The sequence below is a fragment of the Taudactylus pleione genome, unplaced genomic scaffold, assembly GCF_031769625.1.
Source record: "Taudactylus pleione unplaced genomic scaffold, aTauple2 ptg002941l, whole genome shotgun sequence".
NCBI lineage: Eukaryota > Metazoa > Chordata > Amphibia > Anura > Myobatrachidae > Taudactylus > Taudactylus pleione.
Genome location: NW_028287308.1, coordinates 128,514 through 148,489, shown reverse-complemented (window position 1 = coordinate 148,489; position 19,976 = coordinate 128,514). Strand labels below are relative to the sequence as shown.

The 19,976-nt window shown below is 45.5% G+C and overlaps 1 long non-coding RNA gene across 1 annotated transcript; it reads left to right on the top strand.

Moving 5' to 3' along the window:
- Nucleotides 1-6,282: 6,282 nt before the first annotated feature.
- Nucleotides 6,283-10,029, top strand: LOC148431075 (uncharacterized). The gene is made up of 4 exons (XR_015877271.1): nt 6,283-6,397; nt 7,978-8,106; nt 8,479-8,600; nt 9,855-10,029. It is a non-coding gene; the product is annotated as an uncharacterized LOC148431075 (long non-coding RNA).
- The last annotated feature ends 9,947 nt before the right edge of the window (nt 10,030-19,976 follow it).

Below are 19,976 nucleotides of genomic sequence, written 5' to 3'. Positions count from 1 at the left end.
GCAATAGCTGTGGGTGGTCACCCACAGCTATGCGAGTTGCCTGGAGGCCGCACAAAAAAAAAAACGCCCTGAACCAGAGCGAGCGCTCTTTCAGAGCATCCGTCTCTGAATCAGGCCCTCGGTCCGCCACAGTACAGAACTTAACGGACGTTTTGCAGGTGCCCGCTCTACGGCCTGCTGAGAGACCATTAGTAGCGCCACTGTTACCACATTATGACGATGATGATGTCAGATGAAGGGGAGCTCCCGGAATCTGACTCGGAACGACCCACTTAAGCGGTTGAGTATAAGTGCAGGATTTATGTATCCGGGCTAATTAAAGCTTTCCGCAGGGTTATGGAGGATGACTGTCTCCCTGAGACTGCATCGTCTTACGCATACTTTAAAAGGTAAGGCGTCAGTTTTTCCTCTCTGGTCAGCTGGTGGACCATATGGAGGAAGCGTGGAAATTCCCAGGCAGAATGTTTCAGCCCCAAAAGAGACTCATATTCTTATCCCTTTGCAGAGGATTACTTCACTAAGTGGGACACCCCTCCTCAGGTGGATTCCCATGTGACACGCCTGATTAAGAGTGCAATCTTACCCATGCCGTCTATGTCCTCATTTAAGGACGTTTCGGACCGCAAGGTAGAGATTTACTTAACATCCATTTACTCTTTGGCCGGGGGATCCGCCAGACTGCTCATGGCGGTCTGTTGGGTGGCTTGGGCCATGGAAAAATGGGCTGATGCTTTTTAATCGTCATTCTCCTCTGATGCTTCTGAGGAGCAGACGGTGCTGGTAGTATCCGTGATTCTGCTACTTATATTAGCGAAGCAGCGTTGGATGTTAGCCTGCTTACTTCCAGGATTTCAGCAGCAGCAGTTTCGGCTTGCCGATCGTGGTGGTTACGTTCTTAGATTCCACGTCTGCATTCAAAGAAGGGCCTGGAAGGCTTGCCGTTTAATGGTCTGGTCCTCTTCGGCCCAGACCTGGATAAAATTGTAAGTACATTGGCAGCTGCAAAGTCTGCATGTCTGCCATCGCCTCAGGCTCCGTCTAGGACTGCTACTTAGGCTGAAAAGACGATCGTCCTCAAGGTAAGCAGAAGGTGCAGTCTTTTCCCAGGCCATCAGGAGCCACCAGGAAGACACCCTAGTCCAAGAAGCGACCTTGGAGTGCTAGACGCCTTGTCACCAAGCCTAGGGCAAACTCTCAGCATGAGTTGGGCCTCCCCTTGGGGAACCCCAGGGTGGGAGGCCGACTTCTTTGGTTTGCCCAGCACTGGTGGATGATTATCACAGACACCTGGGTCAGAGAAGTGGTTTCTCACGGGTACGCCCTCTCCTTCAACAGAAGGCCTCCCCATCAGTTTTGTTTCCTACACTCCGGAGGTAGGCCTTCATTCCACAAAGGCTCTGGAAATCCAGAAAGTGGTAAGTTCTATGCTCCAAGACGGGGTCATAGTTCCAGTCCCCCCGTCCCTCAGGGGGATGGGTTCTTATTCCAATCTCTTTTTGGTACCAAAACCGAATGGTTCTGTCCGTCCTATTCTCAACTTCAAGGCTCTCAACATGTCTCTGAGGGTCCCTCGATTCAGTATGGAGACTCGACGTTCCATTATATTAGCTATGGAACCTGGGGATTTCATGGTGTCCCTGAATATTCAGGATGCCTACCTGCATATCCCCATTGCTACGGCTCCTCAGAGGTTTCTCAGATTTGCTGTATTGGATCACCATTACCAGTTTCAACCGCTGCCGTTTGTTCTTTCCGCGGCTCCGCAGGTGTTCACCAAGGTAATGGCGGTCATGGCGGCTCGCCTGCGGTTACAGGGGGTTCGCCTGTTACCTTTCATGGACAACCTGCTTTTCCTAGCAGGGTCTCCGGAGGTACTTCGCAATCATCTGCAACTGACAATATCGGTGTTGCATACTCACGGCTGATCGATTGGAAAAAGTCCTCACTGATGCCATCTCAGAGGATGATGCATCTGGGAGCACTGTTGGACTCTCAGCAGCAGAGAATCTTCTTTACAGAGGAGAAGATCTCAGCCCTACATACCAGGTTACGTTCCTGTCTCCAGGGTCGCCAGGTGTTCATTCACTTGGCATTGAGATTACTGATTTCCATGGTGTCGACATTCGACATGGTGGAATATGCCCAGTTTCGTTCAAGACCTCTACAGAGGCTGATCCTCTTCAGATGGGATGGATCACATGGTCGGATTAAGGATTCTGCCTTTGAACCTCTATACACCCCTGCCTATACCTTCTGATATCCTGCCTATAAACCTCTAAGGACGACGCTATTTTGCGTACGCAGTTATACAGTAAATAAAGACTCCAGACCTAGAACCTGTGGTTCCAAAGCACAAAATATTATTCAAGCAAAAGTACAGTCAGTTACACGCTAGTTATAAGTACAAATTTAGCGCAAAGGAATTATACAGACCCAAGTACAGTTATACATACGCAGCGCTCTGGACCAGATGTAGGCATCAGCAAGAAACCCCTCGTCAATCAGCATTCAGCACGAAGACTCGAAACCCAGGGTCAGAGCACACATATTTATACCCTCCAGAAATAGACAACACAATAGAGAAGTTTGTTGCTAATACCATTGGTCCTAAAGGAGAGGGCATATGTTACAAGGCATTTAACAGGTTGGTTCAAATATACACAGTCCAGCCTCTAACAACTGGTGGTCTCTGGTTTCCCACCTCATGCAAATCCTAATGGTTGGTCATATAATGTTCATTTTGTTGCTTGAAGTCTCTGCGGTCCATAAGTTGAGAATGCCTGTTGCGATCTCTACATCGATGTTACCGGAATACTGTTGAGAGAGTATGCATCAGTACAATACCAAACATGGCTTACTTATCACATATAAAACCTTAGTTACAAAATAATCTTTATTTCATAGCAATTATAGTAAATGTGCATACTTGAATCTTATACCTTAAAGCTTTTGGAACCTTGTATGTGAATATGTAATGTGTGAGTATGTGGGGATTGATGTAAAGACGCTAGTTAGGTTTATCTGATTTGGAGCAGATGTGCACGCATGCAGCTAATAAACAGCGTTCGCATGCAGGATATTGTGCATTCGCTACTGAGCGTCATGTTAGCAGCTTAACTGTGCATAATGTGCGGTGTTCATGCATGAGATTCCATACGGCAGTGTTCATTCCAGGAGTACTCAACTCTGAAGCGGACTTCCTCAGTCGACACGATGTACATCCAGGGAAGTGGTCACTTCACCAGGAGGTCTTCCAACTCCTGGTGGACAAATGGGGTTTTCCAGAGATAGATCTCATGGCCTCCAGATACAAATGCAAGCTAAGAGTGTACGGGTCCAGAACAAGAGACGCAGAGGCTCTCCTGGTAGACGCTCTGTCGGTTCGGTGGACCTTCCAGTTTGCGTACCTGTTTCTTCCTTTCTCCCTTCTTCCTCGGGTATTGAAGAAGTTCAAGCAAGAGGGAGGCATGATCCTGCTGGTGGCTCCAGTGTGGTCGGACGTCACTGGTACTCAGATCTTCAGAGTCTCTCCATAGACGCTCTGTTGCTGTTTCCTCAACGTCCGGACCTGTTGTCTCAGGGTCCTTGTGTTTACACGGATTTGAGTCGTCTGTCTTTGACGGCGTGGGTCTTGAGACATCCATGCTTCGGAAACCTGCTTCTGCCAGGATTTACCACAGGGTATGGCATACCTTCTTTGAATGGTGTCGCCCCAGGGGGTACGATTCCCAGGTATTTCGGATATCCAGGGTTCTGGCTTTTCTCCAGGCAGGATTAGATAAGGGTCTTCGTCTAGCCTCATTGAAAGTACATGTTTCCGCACTGTCTGTGTGGTTTCAGTGGAGGATTGCTCCACTCTCGGATGTTCGCACCTTTTATGCAGGGTGCTCTTCGCATACAGCCTCCCTTTGTGCCTACTGTGGCTCCTTGGGAATTGACCTCCATTTGAACTACTGGGCTCAGTGGATCTCAAATGGCTCACAGCTAAGACTGTGTTTCTCCTGGCTATTGCTTCCGCCTGGAGGGTGTCAGATTTGGGGGCTCTTTCTGGTTTTTCACAGCAGCAGGGCAGTGCTTCGGACTTGCCTTGGGTTCCTGCCTAAGGTGGTCTATAGTTTCCACATTAATGGGGAAATTGTAGTGCCGGCCTTTAACTCACAAGACCTTGTGGTACGAGCTCTACGGTTTTACCGTACCAGTTCCCTTAGGAAGTCGGACACTTTGTTCGTCCTCTATGGTTTCCATAAGAAGGGTTGGCCGGCCAACAAGCAAGCGTTGGCCAGGTGGATTCGCATGGCGATTTCTGAGGCTTACAGTCATGAGGGCATTCCTGTTCCGCCCTCTGTTACTGCTCATTCTACGAGGTCTGTGGGTCCATCATGGGCAGCTCCTTTCTGCACAGGAGCGCCCCCACCATTGAGGATACTGCTTTGGGAACTCCCAAGGTATCCCTGTGGATACCCTATGGAGCCTGCTGCAGAAAATAAGAGAGATTGTAAGAACTTACCTTTGTTATCACTATTTCTGCAAGGTCCATAGGGTTCCACAAGGAGCCCACCCTGTCGCCCTGTGCTTCATATGGGTCTGGTTCTGGTCACCGATTTTCCGTCTCCCTGTTGTGAGAATGTGATTCTTGTGTATTCCAGACTTCCTTCTCTCTTTTTCTCTCCTCCTATGGCCTTGGCTTATTACTGAATTGAGGTGCCTTGGCCTGGGGGAGGGGAACCCAGTGCATACTGGGAGCACAAAGTTAACTGTGTGGTGCCCGATGGCCAAGCCATGACTATAACCCAAGGTATCCCTGTGGAACCCTATGGACCTTGCAGAAATAGAGATATCAAAGGTAAGTTCTTACCATATCTCTTATTTTATATTATTTATATATATAATAATCTCACAAGTTTCACACTATGGGGCCGATGAGGGGTTGAATGTAAGTTGGATGCAGTTATACGCTACTGTGCGCACAGGAAACTAATGTGGTTGATCACCTGTTTGCAGAGCTGTACGCATTTATTTATTTACATTTAGAATATATAATGCTACGCTTTACAAAGAACAATTCAGTCCTTCACTGCCCCAATGGTTCTTACAATCTATGGTCCGTATCCCATGAACATACATACACACTAGGGTCCTTTTTTATCAGAAGTCAGTAAATCTACGCTATGTTTTTTGGAGTCTGGGAGGAAACTGGGAGAGCCGAAGGCCTTGGTCAGGAACTGAACTCCTGATCTTGGAACTGTGAGTCTGCAATGCTAACCACTATACCAACTGTGCTGTCCCATCTGTTCAGCCCACTGTCCCTATGCATTTGCTCGCTTTCATAGACACCATTGTTATGAATGCACCAGTCTGATAACAGCCATATCGCTGTGTACACACTACTCTGCATAGCACGCAATTCTGTTGATAGGCCTGCGAAGCGGTCATGCGACTGAGTTGCATAGGACTCAGCTATGGAGCATACACAGCACAAAAACACTCAGAAGCCAATTGCAAAACAAAGTTACGTTCAAATCTGCATCGGCCCTTACATTGGGTTTCCTGTTCTTTGGAGAACTGGACACAAACTGCCTCATCTTTTTTGCATTTACTTTATAAGCATAGATACTGTTTTACATACCATGCCTACCTATAAGATTAGTGCTTTGAGTGGACATCAGGGACATGAATATCCACAGGATTTTTTTTTTATGCAAAACTCGGCCTTTCTGCTATCAGTGCTGCTACGCCAATCATGTGCACAAAATTCTACTAGGGTCGACCAACAACGGCTCTGTTATCCATGGCTAATGGTTTCAAACCATCAGTAAGAAACCATCAATGATTGAGCCATCAATGGTTTAACTCTGCGCATGCGCTGAACACAGCCGGCATTAGCCATTTGGATTTTGCCATTGATGTTCACCATTGGTGGCCTCCGATTGACGGTAAAACTAGTTATGATCGACATCAGACCATCGATGGTTGCCAATCATCAATGGTCGATGGCCAACCCTAAATTCTGCTTCTAGTATTCCTGATTCAATACAGATGGAGGTTAAAAATATGACTGAATGTGCTAATAGAAGTGTATGAAATATATTCACAGTGCACATGATATAGCTTCAGAACATCACGTGCTAGACTCAACCCACCTACATTCTCCCAAAAAGGCAAAAACAAGTGGCCAGAATATGGTGGTTATTCTGTGTGTGTATTTATGTCTGTTTCATTATATCCCTAGGAATGTTATCAGACAGAGCTAGGATACTTTGATGCAAAGTCATTCATTGAAGATCTTGAAAATGATCAAAAAAAGAAACATGGCAAGTTTGGAACAATTCATCGCTTTCCAAAAACTCCAACGGACAGGATATTCTACAGCTCGCTTGCCCACTGTCCCCGGCCACTTGTCAGTATTCAGGATTTGATTATCCAGTACAAACCATTTGCAGGATGTCTGCTTCAAAATCTAGCCTGTATTACCATGGAAACTTGGATGGGTGTGAATGTATACAAATGCACCCTTTATGCAAATGTACACAACTATGGATGGGCCATATAATATGTTTCCATTACTTAATTGCATATTAAGACTTAGCATGATAAAATAGTATTTTGACTCCTGGCTGTAACAAGTGTTTTGTGCACTAACATTCCTGTAAGCTCAGAATTTGGGTTTAGTTGGCTGAATCCCATGGATCTAAATGAATCCCAAATGTTTGAGTTGCTGTTAAGGTCCATCCAAGTCTCCAACAGAATCCTGAATTTGATACATTCCTTAATACAAAATGTATGTACTGTACATATAGAACACAGCTTTCCAGAGCTGGTTATTTAAAAGGACTGCACATACAGTATGTTAAAGATGGAAGGAACTGAGGGGCTAAATAAGGCATTGGAACTGCTGTGCTGGTGTCTATTGGGCAGCATGAATCGTGCAGAAATGATATATTGGGGAAGCTTATACTTGGCCATCCCACTCTTGCGTCTCATATATAATTATAGTAGCCCACTGATGCTGGCTGGTGATCACGTACTTTCATGCAAGTGCTACACCACATATGCTACATAAAGGTAAATGAAGACACTAGGGGATATATTTAATAAAGTGAGAATTTTTAGAGGTGGATATGTTGCCCATAGCAACCAATCAGATTCTACTTAACATTTAACTAGAATCTAATAGTTAGAATCCGATTGGTTGCTATGGGCAACATCTCCACTTCTAAAAACTCACTTGAGTAAATGTACCCATTGAGACCTATTATGAGTATGTTCCAATGCCGATATTCTCGCATTGGTCAATGTTTTTTCAACTTTACATGCGTTTAAATTTCAGCTTGAGCGTCCCACAGTATGTGGGTACAAAGTCGCAGGACCCAATGATACCTTTGCATGGAATCAGAAATGTATTGGGCATTCCTGAACGGTAACTGGGAGGTGGCTCTTCTGACACAGGAAGATGCATCTTATGGGTGTGTTATGGGAGTTTTGCGGGTGTGTCGCAGGAGGGGTTTTGGAATCAGATGCTTAATTGCGTGCATTGGAGGCCACACTCTGACGGAGAATCTGCACCTAGCAGTGACGCACCAAGCAGTAATGTAGCACCTACAGATGCACAAAGTGGCTGTCTCAGTCCTTGCACATTCCTGCGCACGGCTGTACACCAAGTGCTTATTGTAGAATTAGCATAAAGTCACAGGTGAGACTGTGACAGAAGAGCGCAAACACGTACGCCACTTTGTCTGGCTCAGAATCAGTCCCTAGAGGGAGCAATAAAGTGCACATGGTTAGTGGGGTGATCTGTGACAGTCCTCCTAGTGACTAGCTTCCAGTATCAATACTAATGACACCTAGGCAATAACATCTGCAATGTTTATGTACGCGCAGCAAGAGTTCTTACAGGAAGTGTCTGTGCGGCCTGTTATGCCTGTGTTATACTAATATACTGTGTGTCACTGCATCTTGATCTATTGTTTTTCATGATAGCATTCCCCAGGTCCTGGTTCCTATGATGTAAAATCAGTGTTCGCTTCTGTGAGGCAGTCCTCGGTTCCCTTCCTGACCTCTGCTAAGTGATTTGACAGAAAGTCATGCAGAGTCCTCTTTGGAAGTAATGTAAGTTTATTGTGCATAGAATATAGATGTTCTTTTTATTTCTGCATTACTGGTGCTGACTCGGCCTAAGTTAGCTCTTCCTAAGATTTTGGGTTGCTCTGCACAAACTTACACAGTAACTCCCTGAGATCTATGGGTATTTCGCACTCACATTTACAGCAAGCTTTTTATTTTTTTGCTTTATAGTATAAAAATAGTTTCAAATACTTTTAGCATTTTCCTTCTGTTCGCCACGTTTATGAATATGGACCCTGAATTAGTACTGTCTTCAAATTGAAAGCTTATGTCTTAGACAGAGTATTAGAACCTCCGGATTATCCAGTCCCCTTGTTTCTCACATTCAGTTAATCTACTGTACTTGTCACATTGCAGAACCCAGTCGGCGTTGGTCGATACGATATCAACAAACCCACAAGTGGCAAAACTTACCGATCCGCATTTCTCTCAAAAACCGCACGCTCTTTCTCTGATCGGGAAAAAGAAAAAGCTTTCAAGTGAGTTACAATTTGGTTCTTTTGCATTCAATGGTTAACATACCCTAGTACAGTGGTTCCCAAACTTTGTTTGGTACATGGTCCCCTTAGGTCCTCAGCATTTTTTTCACAGCGTCCCTAGGCCAGGGGGGAGCTATTTACTAAGATCAAGTGCATTCCAATCAGCTCCTAACTGCTGTGTTTGAAAAATGACAGCTAGGAGCTGGTTGATTGGTACTTTAGCTTTGTCCACTTTATCTCCATCTAAAGCTTAGTAAATAGACTCCTCCATTAGCTTCGAGGTTCTGTTGGAACCTTGTGCACTAATACAATGTGGGTCCTATGACAGGAATTCCTAACACGTTTTTTCTTGCACCCCATAGAGGTGCAAGCAAGAGTAAGCTAGACTTTTCATCAGTAATAACCTGCTGTGTGCACAGTTGGAACTTCATACTTAAATGAATCTCCCCCCCAAAAAACATAGGGGGAATAGCTGGGATGAGGGACAATGGGAGATATACCCACAAAGGATTGACAGAGAAACAGGTACATATTACATTTTGGAGATAGAGAGGGACAGATAGGGACACAGAGAGGGAGCAGAGATGCACACAGAGGATGTGACAAACTTGGGTGGGTGGACCAAAGTCAGGGCTGGACTGGTGAAGAAGAGACAACAATGAATTCTCCCATCAGGACAGGAATCTGTGCAGAGCGCTCATTCACCCTTGTTGTATTGGCAGCAAATATTTGGTGCTCATTAACCTCTTCTCACTTTGCTGCACAGAGAAGGAGGGAGGAGAAATGAGAAGACAGATGGGGCTGTACAGCACAGCCACACACAAGTAGTGCAGCCTGTGTAATTGGCTGCACTCTGACGTTCTAAGGCTAACAGGTAGCACATGGCCCAGCCTACAAATATGGTGGCCCAAGTAATTTATTTGCACCCCAGGTACCACAGAACCCAGTTTGGGAACCACATCCTTAGTATAATATATACTAACATGTGATTAGCAACCAGTGGGCTCACTGAGGCTAAAGAGCTCTAGATGCTGCCTTTAATTTATTCAAACTGTACTAGAAAAACTGATTGGTTGCTGAGTTACAGCAACTTTTGTGTTCTGTTATCTGTGCATCAGTCTCAGAAATGTCCCCCTCAGTAGTGTATTGTTTATACATCCTCTTAACATGTAAGTTGTGCCCTACAAGAAGATGGACTTGAATTCTCATTCTGACGGCCATTATATTTTCTAATTCCACTGTTTGTTGTTCTAGGGAACGGATCCAGAGATCACACAGTACTTTGCCTGTTCAGCCATTAGTAGCACCGGCTAATGGTCCTCTACTACAATCTACTACTACATGAGAGAGAGGATGAGGCTTACCGGACATCATTTTGGCTGAGAACTTGAAATGATGGATAATCTAATGTTTTATGTGTTAAGAGGAACTGTGGGAATTAATCATTAACATCTTAATGCAAAAATCTGTCTATTGCTATTAATTGCACACGTTACTCATTTTCATCAGGATAATTGTTATATATAGTGGTCTGTTTCTTATATGTTCCAGGAGATATTCAATAGTTATTACCTCTTGTTATTTTATGAAGCACTCCCAGGTTTTCCAACAGCTCAATTCATAACACTGTCCTTCAGTGTAATTGAGGGATTCAGCATGGATGGGTAAATGAATTAGAGTCCTATGAGGGAGTAGTCACTGCTGTTATCTTTCAATAATAATTGTTGGCAATGATATCCCCCTCCGATTAAATAACTTCACCATTGACACTATAACAGATTTATATTCAACTCATAGGGTGCTACCGCTAATAACTACAACATGATCATGTTCAATGAAATGAGAAAGGAAGTTATACTATGGTGGTGTACATAAGTAACCCACTAATTATATACTGCAATACAAATTTTAATGATATATTAAATAATAATATACTAAAAGCCCAACAAACAAGAAAAAGAGGTAAACAAAGGAAAGCCATAGTAAGTTTTTCAGCGAATAGAACTCACAGTATTATGCTTTAACACACTAGAAGGATCCAATTTTAAAACCACACTTTATATACATGAGTGCCTCCAACTTGAAGTATAAATGAATGACAGCACAGTAGAAGCAGATCTCACTACTTGTACTTATGTGGATGACAAAGGAAACGAATCTGAGGAATCTCCTAGTGGTGCAGGACATAACCCTGCTCTCTGGTAGGAAGATGTGCACTACTATGGTTGGAGAGAACAAAGATTTTATGCAGGGCTATATTTTATTGTTGTAAATGTGAGTGTTTTTTATGTGAAAAATATATCTGTAAAAGGCAGAATACCAGATCTGTTGTTTCCCTTCATTTTCCACCACAATCGCAACCAGAACCAGAACCAAACCCACCACTTATTAAATGTACCCCATGGTCTATAGAGGAGATAGTTCTCCTACACAAACTACAGGGTCAATGCAGAGTTGAACGCAACTCTACCGCAGATGCTCCCTCTTTACGTGCATGGAAAAGGATGCGTATGTTCGCCTGGAAGCAGAGCTGTATGCATCTGTGCTCTGCCCTGCCCACTATCCATATGCGTAGCTTATTACTTATCAACATCAGCTCACACGTGCACCAGCCTATACTTGGGGTAAAAGAATTGTCTGAATTAGCTGTATTTACGCTTCCATCCAACTTTGTATAGCCTGCAATTATGCACTGTAAGGAAATGCAAATATTCATACCACATAAATTGATATACAATTAATTAAAAAGGAGGACTTATGACTGTTAGAGGGAAATTAATCAGACCCTCTAAAGTAGGGGTGGGCAATAAGCGGCCCCCCAGCTGTTGTAGAACTACAAATGCCAGCATGCCCTACTAAAACTGTTACAATGCATGCTGGGATTTGTAGTTTAACAACAGCTGGAGGGCCTCTTTTGCTCTAAAAAGAGTGGACAAGTGAAGTTGCCCATAGCAACCAATCAGCTCCGAGGTAGCATTTATCTAGTATATTCTATAAAATGATAGGTAGAAGCTGAGTGGTTGCTAAGCCCAACTTATCCACTCTTTAGAATGTTTGATACATCACCCCCCAAGTCATCTACTATAGCATACACTACACCCATCACATCTCACACACAGAGTTGTGGAGGCTTACGCTACTTCCCACAAGGTTGCCTTATAATTACATCTTTCTCACTTTCCTGTACCTCTGTTCAATTCTTTTGTATTTTTTTCCCTAGTATTTAAAGCTCTAATATAGGTGGCGTGATCCTGCAAGTCATATTGTAGGACATCAGAGCACCCATGAAAGTGTTACAGGAGCACAGAAGAGAGATATATGTGGAATCTTTAATAACTAAATGTGCGAAAGTTGTAATATTCTGTTAAAAGGACTTACAGTTTGATGTGGTCTTTGATGGAACCAAGTAAACACCTGCTGTCACAGCACCAGCAATATACCCACTTTCTACTAGTAGTTTGTGCTGGCTCACATGGGGGATGGGTCTAGTGAATACCCCAGTATGGAACAGGGCCACCCTAAGGACATAATTTGCTTTGTTGTGAGCTATGCACATTCTGTGGCCCCCTGGCTCCTCCAGGCAGCAACTGAGAAGTTTGGGCCGAGGTGACAATAGAATCATGAGACATGTTGTTAGGGATAGGCCGGGGGTCAGGAGCTGGCAGCACAGCACTGGGAATCAGTACACAAACCAAAAGTCAGTCATTAGCAAGTGTAGGGTTCAAAGTTGTACGCTAATCTGATGTTCACGCAATTGAGCGATTATCGATGATCTACGCATGCGTCACAGCCACAATGAGCACACGTGGCGATTGAATTGCGATTACGGTGCAGTGATTTGCAAGTGATGGACAGGAAGCGAACATTTTGTGGGAGGTAACTGGGAGTGTCAACTAAAATGGAGGTATGTTCCGGGCGGTTCTCCAGCTGTGTCTGTGATCCAGTACGCAGATAACATGGCTCTGGTGGACATTCTGATTGGCCAAAGACTCACTCAGGGAGTCGATGTTTGCATTATCTGTGTCCGATGCAGCGAATGTGCACGCAATTGCGGCAGGTGTGATGGCTCAGGTGGGCATCTCAGTACAAGTCCCGGCCGCTGTGCCATTAGCATATTCTCACAAATCCTCAACTGTGAAAATCTCATCTGTGGCAGCAATAGCGCACAGCTCTGAGTCAGCATTCATTCATAGATCTCCGGGGAGCCAATACATGGAGTAATGACCGGTAATCATCAGAGACGAGATGGAATACAGCGAGACCTGCAGGAATGCCAGGCTTGGTACTGTCAATAAGAGAGAGGTTATTTCATTTAATAAATAAAATTATCCACCATCCATGCGCTTTACCGTCGCAAAACGGCATATAGCATCCGCCTGCATCGTAAATCTCTTCTTCCACCAGATAGAGATGAGAGGATACTTGTGATGTGGGCACTCCTGTAACTGCCTGATATCACATCGCATAGAACTGAGGGCCTGATTCAGATCTGGTCGCAAGCGCTGAGCGCTCGCAACGGGGTCGATGGTGGCCCACAGCGCATGCGCACAACGGAGCCAGCTCCGTCGTGCGCATGCGCGAGACCCGGCTAGTGACAGGCACTCCATCGCTAAGGGTCTTGCAACAAAGGGGGCGAGCTGTCAATGTTGAGTGACAGCTCGCCCCCTTTGGTGGGCGGGCCGGGGGGGTGGCTGCCCAAACGGAGGCGTTCCCATGAGAACGCCTGTCGTTTGGGGGCAGCCCCACTGACATCACTTGTGATGTCAGTGGAGAGATTCCGTCTCTGTTAGAGCCGAAATCTCTCTGGGGCTTGCGGCCACGAGACCCTACCACAAGGGTCTCATCGCAAGCCCGATGGTCGCGATGGTCTTGACCATCACGACCCTCATCATGGCCGCTCGCTGTAGCTGTGGGTGGTCACCCACAGCTATGCGAGCGGCCAGGAGGCCGTTCTAAAAAAAACAAAAAAACCCCGGCCCTGATTCAGAGCGACCGGGTCTGAATCAGGCCCTGAATTCCCCCCAAATTACTTCCCAGAAGTTAAACACCACAGCTCTAGAGCAAAGCAAAGATAATTAGCAGTTTAATCTCACTTTAAGATGATGAGCAACTGCATGGAAAGTCATATGGAAAGACTGAGCTGTACGCAGATAACAGGCAGATATAGATGTAGATGCGAGAAGATCACCCAATGAAATGTTTCTCTCACTGCACAATGAGAGATTCTATAATTATGGAAGTTACTAAACATAACAAACAGAGGTAACGGGCCTTACTCCGAGGTGGAGGCAGGAAGGTAGCGGCTGTAGGGTAATGCTGCGGCGGATGTGTGTTTTATAGAGAAGCTCACCGGCTGCAACGCGAATCCATGGCCGCACCATTGGACCTGCAGTGGGTCCATGGCTGCCAGTGTCACGGGCATGACCGCTGCCGTGAGCCCCCACCCCACAGTCATCGCCCAAGAGCCCCACTGCAATTGCATGGATCTTTATGCAATATTGATCTGCGATCCCTACTGGTAACCATCAGGACACACGTGTAGTGCTTCTCGGACGCATGCGCAATTGTGCCCAATGCTTTGCTCTGAATCGGGCCCACGGAATGATTTGTACAGGCAGATGCTGTAAGTATATTGGTGTACGAGCATTGCTCATATGCATTTCATAAATAGTCATAGGTGGCTACACACAACTCAATATTTATTATGACATAATAAAATATAGAGAAACAAACAAAGCACTTGATTAAACCATTATGCTTGTTGGCACTTCCCAATACACAAACATTACCATTATTTGGTTTCACATTTCTGAAAAAAAAAAACTCACATTCAGCCCCGGATAGAAATTCGGTCTTCATTTCCCAAACTTGTGTTCCGTTTTGGACCTCTTATCACAATTATTATGTCTGAATTACATGGGTCCTAAAAATCTGTGGCGTTGGACAACAATAGGTTACTCTGGGACTGCCAAGGTGTAATTGCACAAGGTTGTACAAGGTGCAGCTTCTAAAGAGTCTTTGCGTCAGTGATGGCACAATATTAGGCTCAGAGCCCCTACAAGCGGCTGGGAAAAGGCTTGTAGTATGGGTTTTTGTATACAGTCCATTTCTGTAGCTTATGTCTTTTGCCATCAATGACGTGCGGCTTTACAGATTTTATTATACACCTCTGGAAAAGCGTTTTTGCAGTTCAGTTTCTCTCGCAGCTTCTGATACAAAGAAGAGTCAAACATCTCCCAGAATTCATCACGGCTCATGTAACAGTCTGCATACAGCATTTGGAAGCTGAACAGAGAAAGAAATAATTATCATTTGGAGGCAAATAAACAACTACAGGATGTAAATATGCATTTGGTCTGCTTGTATATGCGCACCAATGGCCTGTGTCAGAAACGGATGGAAATCATACAGTTGCCGCGTCTTTGTACTCAGCAGCTGTGTGATAATAGACTAATGCCACAGGAGGCGTCTTCTGTAAATAGACGTCACCTGTAGGCTTCTCTGATTCGCTGATGCATCCGAGGACGTTACCTGTTGCCACCCCCAAATGCCAGCAGCAAGTCAATCATGCTGCAGCATGTGGGGCACTGCAAGCAACATCACAGCCCCAGATCTGCGCATGCGTAGTGCGGTCTCTGCGCAGATCTAAAAACATCAGAGATGTATGTAAACGGGTTTCCGTACATCTCATGAATCAGACCCCAAGTAAATTAATGTTGCAACATCAGTTAAAGCACCAGTTAAAGCAACCACAGGAGGGTTATAATAAACAAATCACACTCTATGCTTCCGGCAGCTGTACAACAGATGCTACAGCAATTAGGGGCCTATTCATCATCGGAGGCCGCATGGTCCCTGATGATTAAGTATTGATCTCGCTGCAAGGGATACTTAAGTATCCAACTCGCAGCGGGGAAAACTTAATTCATCATTTCTTCGGTGCGGGGACAACTGCTCTGAAAGGCAACTGTCCCCTCGGTTAGTATCGCAACTAGAGAAGTAGCTGCATTACTTACCTCCTCCACGTTGGCGCGGCTACGCATGTGCAAAGGTAGCGAGAAGGCGGCAGAGGGATCCGCTTGGATCCCTCTTCGCATCCCCGGAACTCCTTCCCATAGGAACCCATATGAAGGAGCGGGGGATCAGAAAACTAGCGCCATCTGAACATGGCGCTTGTTCTTGCAAGCAAGCTCCAAAAAGTTTTCGGAGTTTGCTGAATATCAGGTGGCCCATTTGGGACCCCTAATGATGAATGGCCCGGTAACTAAAATATGTGGAAACTAGCGTTTCCACATGATTACCGGGCCATTTATCGATGATGAATAGGCCCCAAAATTCTATCCATTTCCTCAATAGGCAGATCAGTGATTAAGGGTAAAATAGTGTAGTATTGCACATTTGTACTGGAATAATATAGTTTTTTGTGATACTGACCAAATAAGTCCAGGCAAATAATACAGGTAAAGTAACTGCCCAATGAGGCTACAACTGGAATTTATATCGGTAACTTACCCATGAGCATCTCTGACAAACATTTCTAACTGGCGCATTGAAGCCTTGGCATCAAAGTGCTTTGTCTTGGGTTCCCCATATGCTCCAATATCTACATAGGCTCAGCCTCATTGCCCTTGGGATGTACCATGCCTGGCTGACTTGGTAATATGAATGGACAAAGCCAAAGTGGGTAAACCTGTAATAAAGAAAAGAACATATGCCTCAAAATGTAATATACAGTTACAGAGCAGAAAGATAAATGTGCTGCAACCTGGGACTCAGGAGTCCTGACAAAAGCCCAAGAACCACGGTTTATTACCCTAGATTTACATGATTTAAAACCCAACAAAGGGGCTGATACAGGGTTAGGAACAAAGCAAAAAAAGGAATTTGAGCCTTGGAAAACCACATTGCACTGCAGACAGGGCAGATTTAGGGCCTGATTCAGAGCCGGTCGCTATTTGCGGTCGTTCGTTCAACAAAAAGGGGTGGCTATTCAAATGAACCGTTCGCTCTTTGCGGTCTGTTCACGCCTCTATGTCTGAACGAGCGAACAAAACTTGCGGTTGTAATTTTGAAAGAGACGCCCCCTGGCCGCTCGCATCATACGTCATGTCTGCTATTTATTAGATTAATCGAGTACATCGACCAGCGTATGAACTGCTTGCTATTCTTGTGGCTGGTGTTTGCTACCACAAATTTGCGAGCAGTTCTGGCTATAAAATAACCCAGTGACGTGGTCAATGACGCTCCAGTATTAATTATGCACACCCTTAAAACACCCGTTTTGACCTTTAAGCACGCCTGCGTTCGGATCTCCACTCCCCGTTTTCAAGCACCTTCCCCTGTTACCACCCACAAACGCCTCCTCCTGTCACTCATTAGCAGGCATTCGCTATTTAGCGAACAAACGATTTTCAGCCGCACTGACTGGTTCGCGCATGCGTATAACGATCCGTACGCATGCGCAGTTGGGCAAACATCGCTCGGAGCGAACGACCGGCCGCTTACGAGCGGCTCTGAATCAGGCCCTTAATCTGCAGAGAGATTTAGGGGTAAAATGTACTAAAGGTCGATTTTAATTCTAAATCAATCAAGATTGATTTTAGGGGCTAAATCACACATCTACTAACACTGAAAAATGTATATAAAAAATTGTCTGTTAGTAAATATGTGATTTAGTCTCTGAAACACAACATCGATATTGATCGATTTTTTTAATAGACTAAAAACGACCATAAGTAACTTTGGGGGTCATTCAGACCCGTTCGCGAGCAAAGGACGCTCGCAAACGAGTCGATGTTGCCCCACTGCGCATGCGCACGATGGAGGGAGCTCCGTCGTGCGCATGCGCGAGACCCGGAGAGCGACGGGCTCTCCATCGCTCCGGGTCTCGCACCAAAGGGGGCGTGCTGTCGATGTTGATTGACAGCACGCCCCCTTTGGTGGGCGTGCCGGGGGCGTGGCTGCCAGACGGAGGCGTTCCCATGGGAACGCCTACCGTCTGAAGCCGGCCCCACTGACATCACTAGTGATGTCAGTGGAAGCGATTTTGGCTCTGATAGAGCCAAAATCACTCCAGGGCTTGCGGCAGCGAGACCCTACTGCAGGGTCTCTGTCGCAAGCCCGATGGTCGCGATGGTCTTGACCATCGCGACCATCATCATGGACGCTCGCATAAGCTGTGGGTGGTAACCCACAGCTATGCGAGCGTCCATGAGGATGCTCCTAAAACAGGTAGGAGGGCCCTGATTCAGAGCGTTCAGCTCTGAACCAGGCCCTTTATCCCCTAGTTGGGAAGAGCACGTGCTAGCTCAAATTTAAATTCCAGTGTAAAAACAAAATTGCTCCTGGACATAGCTGCATCAAGCTCAACTCATAGGGCCTGATTGATCACGAATCGCAATTGCAACCACGTGCGCAGATTGGTCGATGGGGCGTACTGCACTTGCGTATGAAACGCCGTGTGCGTGATAGCATTGTGATCGCACAGTGATCACCCACGCAGAAAGAAAGCCATCGCAGAGTGAGTGATGGAGGTCAGTGTTTGGGGGTGGTGACGTGGGAGTGGTCGGAGAAACGCAGGCGTGCCAGTCCTTTTGAACGCCGTTGCATGGGCGTGCATAAATTAGCCACTGCGAAAGCATACGCAACTTGAGTACTCACTGCGTGCAATGCGGATAGCAATTTCCGAGTAAGGTCAGACCTGCTGTAATTGTGCGTGAGGGGCCGATGTTACTCGATGTTCCCAATGTAGACACAGGACTGCAAGGTATTACAGATGTGAGATAGTGGTAGTGGGCATCTCTATGCTGGCTGTACGACGGCTTTGCGATTGCATTCATTAGCATATTTTCACAGCAGACATGTGTGTGTAATCGCAATAGCGATCCGTAGGGAATCAGGCCCTTAGTCTAGAATTCTTGACACTAAAGCCAGGTACACATTACCCGACCCGCCAATGCGACACCTGATGGTACGATTGGAACGATATACCGGGCAGTTCGTACACACTGCACTATCCGGTGTCCCACCGACCGATACATTGTTCACCCTCTTGGCTTCGGCAGATGGCTCGCTCCATCTGCCATACATGCACGGTCAACGGAATGACCCCCATGTCGCTGTGCAGGGGTGCGCATAGTGCATACACGCTACACGATCCAGATGATATGTCCGTCCAATTCGCCATATCCTCCGAGAAATCGTCTAGTGTGTACCCAGCATTAGGGGTATATTTGCTAAAAGTTGATTTTAATTGATTTCGAAAATCACTCAAAATAGATTACCATCGATGTTGTGTGTGGGGCTAAATCACACATTTACTAATACTTAAAAACACAATAAAAATGTTGATGGATTTTGAATGATTTTCAATCGATTAAATATGATCTTCAGTAAATATACCACTAACACTGACTACAACTGAAATGAAATACAAACAGGATATACTGTATGTAGAAATATTGCACCAAAGATCCATCAACATGATAAGCTCTCACTAATATCTAAGTATATCACATTTAAAAGAGTTAGCAACAAATCAGGCTACAAATAAACACAGCAGCATTTGAGTCTTGCACACATGACGTGTTCAATAGTAGGAGTTATAGAAGCAGTTTCGGACTGGTCGGGGACCTTGCACTTTACAGATGCATGTGCCTACTATCTATAACCAGTCTCCCAGTGCTTCTTCCTCCCAATTGTCCTGCCACATCAGCCTGCATATGGACCGGACCAATGGTAACTACCCAATGAGGATGGTCTCCTGTTTGTTTCTTACCTACTCAGGGAAGGGTTTTGTCCTTTTACTCTGACAACTAGAAAGCCTAAATCATTTTAGTGATCTACAGGATTGTCTTGAGCCTTAATCCTTGCTTGATGCAGATAATGGCTGTGACAAATGTCAGAGTAAACTACCTGCAGATTAATCAGGACTTTGTCCTGCCTGTATCCTCCTGCAGTCCTGGATAGCAACCCAGGGCAACCTGCCTTCCTACTATAGATAAGGGAATGATTTAGCAGAGAGTCTTCTCCAACAGCTAACAGGCTACAGAGTGTGGCTCTATTGGGGCCTAGTAGACAGGGCAAGCAGAACTCCCAGCGAAAATTGGACGTGTGTTTAAAAGGTGGAGGTAATTCCATCTCTGGGTGGTGGGGTGCAAGTTCCACCACTGTCCACATTAGGGGTGTCGCACACAATTTTTTTTTCTTTCTGGAAAGGGTTCAGACTCTGGGATCCGATATATTTCAGGTTTTCAGTGCATGAGGGTTGTCAAAACCCAGGTTTCAGCTGACCTCCAATGTCCATTCCTTACTAGCCTCACTTTCTCACAAAATATTAAGTATTCCTTCCTGTGGTAGCAGGAGGGGCACCATCTG